We start from the raw sequence: 9,091 nt of genomic DNA on the forward strand, positions 1-9,091 counted from the left end.
CAACAGGACAAGGGCCCAAGTGAGTAAGGTAGGCCCATCAAACCCAGGTACTTCCTGGGATGGCTATGTCATTTCACTTGCCACTTTCAATTACTTTTTTTTTTTAATCTGCAACTTAGATCAGTAAGTTGAAATGCAAATAGTTACCTGTATCATTTCCAGCCCATTTACTTAAAATCAGTAAATGTAAACAATATGTGCTATCCCTCAACACACAAAGCAAACACACACACAATTTCAGAAGGACAGAAGGCATTAGGAAGCAAGAAACTGAGTTCAGTCACTAAGGTCCTAGATACAGTTCACTTCTGACACTGGGAGGTTTTGATCTTCCTTATTATCACCTCACCATGCAAAAGTGCATAGTGTTCCTAACTGCCAGGGCCAGAACTAGGCCACAAGTCCTGATCACATACTAAGCTCAAAGTGCAAATAACGTATTAGGTGCCAGTGCCTAAGGCATTTGACTGCTTACCAGAAGGCTGGTGGTTCAAAGCCACCAGCCACTCTTGGAAGGACGGTTGGGCAATTTACTTCCGTACAGTTATCCCCTCCGAAACCCAAGAAGGGGTCACCATGAACTGAATCAACTTGAGAGCAGTGAGTATATACTGAGAGGTATAGGTTGAACCTGCTTTTAGCTCTACAACATACTCTAGCTAGGCCACTGCACATACATGCCACCACTTTTAAGAAGTGCAGAGACTGAGCACAGTGACCCCCAGACAGACGTTTCCACGTGTATTGCCCACAGACCCCAGACAGTGCCTTGTGTATCTTACTTCATTAAAAGCATACAAGTTTTGAAGCTGTATGTTTAAGAACACTATCTATACTATTCCTCAAGTCTAAAAGCACTCTTTACCCTTGGGGGATTTTTTTTACAACTTTACAACAGAGCAGTTTATCAAAGGTCATTAGAGTGCCATGAACTGCCCTCTTTGAGGCTGTGTTCCATCGCTCATTCTGCTGCCTCATCCTGTCACTTTTAAACTGGTGCAACATCTCTCAGGACTCTTTTTCCCCACTAAAAATAATAGACCAACAATATTAAGCTTCGCCAGGATTCAAATCCCTCTCTGCTCTCCAGCCAAATATGTTATAAAAGAATGGCTTCCTTATGATTAAACCTCACCTCCTTAGGCCTGAGAGCGGGGGGAAGGCCAACTTAAAAATAATAATAATAATAATAAATACACCATTAGAGATATCTGTAAAAGATTGTATAAAGAATAAACTGGCTTAGAAGTCCAGTGCTTACATAGAGACCCAGCCTGGCAGCTGAGTTGCCCTATAAGCAGACAAGACTCCTCACAGCCCAGCCCCTCATGCTGCTGGCCTCAGCCCTTCCACGCCTCTTCTCACTATCTGAGACTAGGTCGATTCGTTCCTCACTCACCACTAATTAGACAGTTCAGTTGTATTAATGAGACAGTCACACAGAACTGGACGTTGTATAGAATCTAGAGACTCTCGTATCTAAGCCTTAAAAACTAACCCATAAAAGTAGACAACTGTTACTTAGGTTTGTTTTCAGTTTTTGAGGACTGTGCTCCTTAAGACACAGAAAGCTTCAGAAGAGAGGAATTGAAGACTAGAATAAGCCTAGGAATACAGGAAAGATTCACGCACCCGCAAGGGCTCTGAAGTCAATGCTGACTCGCTTCTCCAGAGTCAGGGGCCTGACCTTTGCCCCCTGCACGCCTCCAAGTTCCCTCCCACAACAATCCCTCCCTCGTCTTATTCCTGCCCTCTGAGCCTTTAACCCATCCCTGATCGCCCAACTTAAAGACCTTTCCTCTCGCATTCCCTATCGCGACATGAGACCGGCCTTCAAGACAACTGCAACTCTACAAGAGACTTCGCTGACCTGTCAGCGGATCCAAAATGGCGGGGCCTAGTCCCAGGACCGGCAGCCGCTGCTCATGTCCAGCCTGGGCCCCGGAGGCGTCTCCGAGCAGCTCTCCCAGCTCTGGTGGCAGGTGGGAGAAGGGAAGGAGACCGTTTCCTGGAGGTTGAAGACGAAGTCAGGGTGGGACCACGGAGGCTGCCGGGATGAGTCGGGCGGGACGGGCTGTGAAGCCGGCTACCTTTCCTGTCAGCTCACTGACGTGGTAACTAGCCTCAGTCTAGCCCGCTGCCTGGTAACTGCGCGAGCCTGCCGCGCACAGCCTATCATAGCTTTGTACGGAGAAAAGTGGCATTCCAACTATCCAATCAAAAGAAGGAAATGGGCTTCAGGAGGCGGAGAGTGATTAAAGAGGCGCGATTACAAGGGAAAGAAAAGGGTAGGTAGGGGACAACCAACAAATACGAGAACTCTCTGAGTGACAGTTATAAAAGCCAATAAAAAAGGAGGAATTGTGCGGGGCGGTTGACGAGGTGGAGTTAAGTCGAGTTAGGTTGCAGTGCACGGCTTGGCAGTGGCTGCTGGGCATTATGGGGAGAAAAGCTACGATTTGCTGGAAAGAGGGCGGGGTCCTGTTTGAGAGCCGGAGCTGGCGGCCAGACTCTCTCGGTCACACCCATTCAAAGTCACTGGATCCGAGATCATACCCCTTGAGGGATCTCTCTCCTTCCAGGTAGTGCAGAGCTCCCTCCAACGTAGGACCAGTCGGGCGATCTATCTCTCACCCCGACCCCCGCCCCCACCTTTCCGCTTGCCCGGTTTGGATTTTCACTGGTGTGTCGGCCCGCAGCCCAACAGTTTCTGCGTGTTCTGTCCCATTCCTATCATCGAGAAATGGAGAAAATGGGAGGTGGCATAAACCTGGGATGTCTAACTTAGGTGGCTTCATTTTACAGAGCAAGAGACTTTGGCTGGAAAGGTGGCCTCACGTTCACATAGCAAGTTAATAGCAGAGCAGAGGGATAAACCCAAGTGTCCTGATCCTCACTCCAGCTCGCTTTTTCACAGTCCTCTCTCCCTGCTATGCTTAAGCCCTATTAGGCTGTGACCTCCAGGCTCTGTCCCCTAATAGCAAGCCTTGACACTGTTGTTAGCTGCCCTGGAGTTGACCCTACTCACACCAACCTCATACACAGCAGAAGGAAAGGTTACCTGCTCTGGCACCAGCCCAAAGTTAGGTTTGGGATTTGACCATTGTGAACCACGGGGTCTTCAATGGCTGATCTTCAGAAGTAGATCACCAAGCATTTTTTTCCCTAGTCCATCTTACTCTGGAAGTGCCATGAGAGCTGGTCAGCATCATAGCAACATTAAGCCTCCATTGGCAGATGAACAGGAGCAGGTTACCCAATAAGCAAGGTAGGCATGGGCTTACTTTGGCTTACTTACTAATCTGTGGTGAACAGTTTCACTACATGATGTGGTGAAACCCATGTGAAATTGTTCATATGTTCACTACAGATTATTAAATAAGCACAAGTAAGTTTATGCTTACCTTGCTCACTACAGATTAATAAGTAAGCCTGTGCTTACATTGTTCACTGGGCACTCTGTCCCTGCTGGGGATTGTAAATTTGGAAAGAGGCTTTGATTCTTTCTGTAGGAAGGTGTTGTGGGATTGTAGAGAGACAGATGCCAGTCATACCTAGAAGTAGAATCTTTAATATGATGAAAATGTGAAATTGTTCACTACAGGTTAGTAAGTAAGCACAAGTAAGCTTATGCTTACCTTATTGGGTAATCTGACATGGCAAGACAGGCGATGCTGTGCATGAGCTACATTGGCCAGAAATCAAATCCAGGTCGCTCACATGGAAGCCAAGAATTCTACCACTGAACCAACCACCAATACTGGCTTCAACACTCCTTACCAACATGAGAAAAAGCTACTCATACAGATTAGTCCATGTCACCAGACAGGAGACTGAAACCTATCCTATTTGGCTTAGAAACACTAAGAGGCCTGAGGGTGGATGCATACCCCAGTCTCTTTTCCTTGCAAGAAATGACAGAGGTTGCTACAATATTCAGAAGTACATAGAACTGCCAGAACTAACCAATCTGTTCTGGAAAAAGTGCAACCAGAATACTCCTTGGAAGCGAGAATGGCCAGATTTCATCTCACCTACTTTGGTCGTTTGTCAGAAGCGACCATTCCCTGGAGAACAATATCATGTTTGGTAAAGTGGAGGATCAGCAAAAAAGGGGAAGGCCCTCGACAAGATGAACTGACACAGTGGCTGCTATGCTAGACTCAGGTATAGCAAGGATTATGAGGTTGGCACAGGACCCGGCAGTGTTTCATTCTGTTGTGCACAGGGTTGCTATGAGTCAGAGCTGACTCGAAGCACCTAACAACAACAAGAGTGTGTGGGAAGAGGGCAGGAGGAGGAATTTTCTCCTTAGAGACTGAATGGTGGAATTCCCAGCTTCTCTGCTGGCATGGAGCTCACAGAGCTTAGGTGCCCCTGCAGACCTGAAGAAGCTGCTGGGAAGCAGTAAAGAAAAAAAAAAAATTATCTCCCCACTTCCTCCCATCTGTGGATGACATAGACTCAAGGAACCTCCATACCTAATCCTAGTCTCAAGACCAGGCAACCAGGGACCATCCATGTGCTGCTGTTGTTAGGTGCTTTTGAGTTGGTTTTGCCTTTTAGCAACCCTATGTACAATAGAGCTAAACATTGCCCAGTTTTGGGCCATCTTCTCAATCACTGCTCTGCTTGAACCCTTGTTGCAGCCACTGTGGCAATCCATCCATGTGCTAGGACGTTCTCATTTAAAGAGCCCATCAGACCTGAAGAACCGCTCAACAGCTCTCTGAACATTGGGCCTCTGGGTCCAGCAGAAGATCTTTCCTGTTTCACCCAAAAGGAGTCAAGGAAAGAAGATACAGCCACCCTAGCACCTCTTTCCATAGTACCTCTAAGCCATTTTCCTCTTCATCTGAAAACTGAGAGTTGGTCTCCAGGTCCTGCTCAGATTGTGAGGTACTAGATTGCCAAAGGAGCCCTAGTGGTGCGGTGGTTAAAGCACTTGAATGCTAACCAAAGGTTGGCAGTTCGAACCCACCCGCTGCTGTGTGGGAGAAGAGATGTGGCAGTCTTCTGTAAAGATTTACAGCCTTGAAAACCCTGTGAGGCAGTTCTACTCTATCCTACAGGGTCACTGAGTAGAAATCAACTTGATGGCAGTGGGTTTGGTTTTGGTTTGGACAGCCAACTGAACAGCCTCTACTAAGTCGGCCAAACTCCCTACTCTCCCATTTCTGCTCCCACATACCTCCAGAAATGTATCTTGACTAAAACTATGAAGTGTGACAGGTAGGAGAGAGATGACACTATTCTTGCCTTTTCTATTCACCAACCATCATCTTACCAGGCAGAACATCTCCCTCGTAGATTTCAGCATGACCTATTTCTTGGGTTTCTACATTATGCTTAGAGAGAGAACTATGAGGACATGGTCTTTGCCATCCAAATCTCAGTCTAGTGAGGGACATATATAAGTTGATCCTTTCCATATGGTGGATGAAGTAGTAGGGGATATGCACAAGGAGGGTCACAGGAACAAAAGGCTAGACATGTGGTTCAACCTAGCCTGAATCCATACGTTCCATGGGACATCGGCCCTGTCCCTTGCAATCCCTAACCAACAACCACTCAGGCTACCACATCTTGCTCACAGGACTAAAATGGGTACCGCCACCTGGAAGCCAGCCCTGTTGAGGCTGGAAGAGCAGAGCCTGGGCAAACCATGAAAGCAGAGAGGCATCAGTCCACACCTCTCAAGAGTGCTCATTCCAAGCCCTGAGACCAGCAGGAGCCTCCTTTAATTATTTGGGGTGAGAGGAATGATAGTTAATTTACTTGGCCGATGATGGTGTGATTGGTAGCAGTGTCGGAACACTCCTTTAGTTTGTCTCATTCCAAAACTCTTTCTTTCTCTGTTGAGGAAGCCACCTTCCTTGGAAGGGGTTGGGGGCAGGAAGGAAAGAGCACAAAAGAGGAAGAGAAAAAGATGCGTGGAAAAAGTGCAGTGAGTGAAATAAATTAATCTCTTAAAGTGGCAGAGGAGGAAACAAAACAAAACAAAACCCCACTGCCACAGAGAGGATTGCAACGCTTGGCGACCCTCTAGGGCTGAGTAGAACTGCCCCGTAGGGTTTCCAAGACTTCACGAAAGCAGACTGCCACATCTTTCTCCCTCCAAGAGTCTGTGGGTCGGAACTGCCAATCTTTTGGTTAGCAGCTGAATGTTTTAACCACTACACCACCAGAGCTACTTGCAAAGGAGAAAGGAGAGGGGCCAATAGCAGGAATTAAGCGGCAGAGGAGAAAGAAGAGGAAAGAAAGGCGAGGGTGGGAGAACTGGAGCAGACAAAAGGGCGGAGAGACGGACAGCGACAAGTGGAGAAAATCAAGGAAACCTGAGTGGCGGCGAAGTCTGAGCGCTGCGACGCGGCGGCCCCGCTGGCCGGTGCGCCCTCCCACCTGGCGCCGCAGCCGCCTGCCCAGCAGCCCTTTCCCCCTGCACCTCCCATTCGCTCGAGGTGACAGCCCGGCCCCACGTAGACGCCCTCCAGCCCCGACTCGGATGGGCATCCCGAGCGCTCTACTCCCGCCGGCTCGGCTTGGCCAAAAGGTCCTTGCTGATGCCTGGTCCCGGCCACGTGGGGAGGGGCGTGGCCCAGTTGCTGAGGAGTGCCTCCGATTGGCCAGGGGGCGGGGTTCTTGGCAGCCCGCCGGCTGGACCCCTCCCCCGGAGGCGGGGTCTGAAGATTCACAGCTGGAAGGGGCGGAGTCCGGGGAATGCAGCTGGAAGGGGGCGGGGCCCGACCCGCGAGCTCCCCGCTGCGGGCTGGGGGCGCCCTGGGCTGCCATAAAGTGAATGGGCGCCGACCGGGGGTGGCAGTCCGCGGTGAGGCTCACACTCTCCCTCCGTGAGTCAGGCAGCGCTAGACCCGAGCGGCGGCCCGGGCACAGGGGGGCGGCCCCAACCCCGGCCCGGTGCCCGGCCCCTGGCCCCTGCCTGCCCTCCAGACCGCCGTCACCGCCGCTGCTGCCGGGAGTCTTGTCTGCTGCGGGACGCACTGTGAGTGCTCGACCATGCGGGGCGTGGGGGCTCCCAGGGCCGAGGGCCAAGGGTCGGACCTGGGGATCCCTGAAACGCGATCTGGGGCAGCTGGACTTCAGTGCCCGGAGAACGAGGCCAGGCTGCCAGGGCGAACTACAGAACCGGAGCTAGGACTTGGGAAGAGGGAAACTCGGGGTCAGGACCCCGAGTTCAGGAAGGGGCGACTCGGGGGACCTTGAGGGAAGCCCAAGCCAGGAAGGCAGGGCAGGGGCTCCTCGGGGCATAGAGTGGGGAGTTGGAAACCAACACAAGAAAGCTTCACGGAATCCCGGGGCGCGGGGCAGGCGGCTGGGCAGCGGAAGGAGTCGCCGAGGCCCTGGGCAGCGTGGGGAGCTGGGTCGCGGCCGGCCAGCATGGGGACAGTTGGCGGCGCCAGTCGCGCTTCGGCCTTGACTCAGACCCCAGGAGCTGGGATTTGGGAGCAGGGGTGCGCACACGCTTCTCTTCTCCGCTGGTCGGCAGTTGGGGTGTGAGCCGCGCTGGGAGACTCGGCCATGAACCATGTCAGATGGCTGCTGTCCGGGCAGCAAGGCCGAAGCTAGGCGGCCTGAGTGACCGGCCGGCGGGTCTGGCGTGTCCGACTTAGGGTGTCGGGGCCTGGATGGGTCCCCGCCTGGGGCGGCTTGGTAATCAGACGGAATGTGTACAGCGCGCGGGGCTCCGAGCGTACAGAATGTCCGGAGAGACTAGGTGGGTCTCGCCCAAGCAGGCGCTGTGGCCGGCAGCCAGACAGAATGTCCCTGGCCGGTGGCATGTCCGTCTACCCAGCAGCGCCTGTCCAGCTGCTGCGTGTGTGGTGGAGTGGGCTGCAGCGGGTGGCCTGGAACCCCAGCTTACACTTTGAAAACTTGTTTCTGCTCTCCAGGGTCTGGGGAGGGGGGTGGGGGGAGCAGCAGGGAGTGAGAATAAAGGTTGCAGCTTGGCCTTGGGGTGGGGTGGCAATGGGAGACGGCCTCTTATCAACCCACACTAGACCAGAGCATCACCCCCAACTTCCCAAATTGAAATCTGAGGTGCAAAGGCCACAATGGAACTGCTAATGGGAATCAAGGACAGGCAAGGAAGGACTGAATGGCTATGGGAGGGTAGAGAGGAGCCAAGCACATCCCCTGACAGCCTCAGCTTCCGCACAAACTCAAAGTCAGCCTCCAGTTCTAGTGCAGGTCACCAGGCACCCTGCAGACACCTCTGCCTGGATCCCAGCTCAGCTGACTAAAGGCTTCTTGGCTGCTGGAGCCAGAAGCCCATGCATAAAGAGGAAGCTGTAGCCTCTATCCCCTTTGCGGCAAACCCTGTAGTCCTGTTTCCCTTTTTGCTTTCTTGACTCCACCATCCCCAACCCCACCCTGGTGGCTTAGAAGAGAAGGGATGGAGACAGAATTCAGGATCTGAGGTCTCACATGGGACCTATATGACCCTCCACGTCTGGTTGGGAAGGATATCTCAGCCCTACTCGCCCCCTTGTCTTCCCTGTGACTGAAGGAGGGCCCGGACTCCCCTGGATCCATACAATGACCATTCACCCTGACCCCAGCTGAAGCAGACAGTAGAAAGAGCCCTCCAGAGCCTATGTGAACAAGCAAAACCACCAAGCTGGAGAATGAGTTTTTATGGAGGCAAGTGCAAGGTGATGTGTTTAGCAATGAGTCATCTAAACAAGAGGGTTTCAACCTTTTTCATTCTCCACCCATGAGTAACATACAACACATACACCATACACACACACACATTCACACACACACCCCTCCTTCCCTCAGTGTTTAAGTGCACTTATCACCATCTAGGACATTGTTTCTTATTTATTTATTTAATTTTTTACCCCTTGTCCCCTTTTGAATCACACTGTACAGACTGATGCTCCTTTCAGAGGCTTATGCTGTCATTGCCTTTGAAAATCACTGAAACGATGGGTAAAATGAGGGGTTCTGAGTCAGAATAAGGAAAGTGTTACAGCTGGTTCTCTGATCTCCTACATCCAAGGTTCTGTTTTTGCCTAAAAGGCCAAAAAGCAATGGCATCATAACAAAGCTGACTGGAAACAAAAGA

This window comes from Orycteropus afer, unplaced genomic scaffold, assembly GCF_000298275.1.
Source record: "Orycteropus afer afer isolate SDZICR_OR568_19922 unplaced genomic scaffold, OryAfe1.0 scaffold00064, whole genome shotgun sequence".
Taxonomy (NCBI): Eukaryota; Metazoa; Chordata; class Mammalia; order Tubulidentata; family Orycteropodidae; genus Orycteropus; species Orycteropus afer.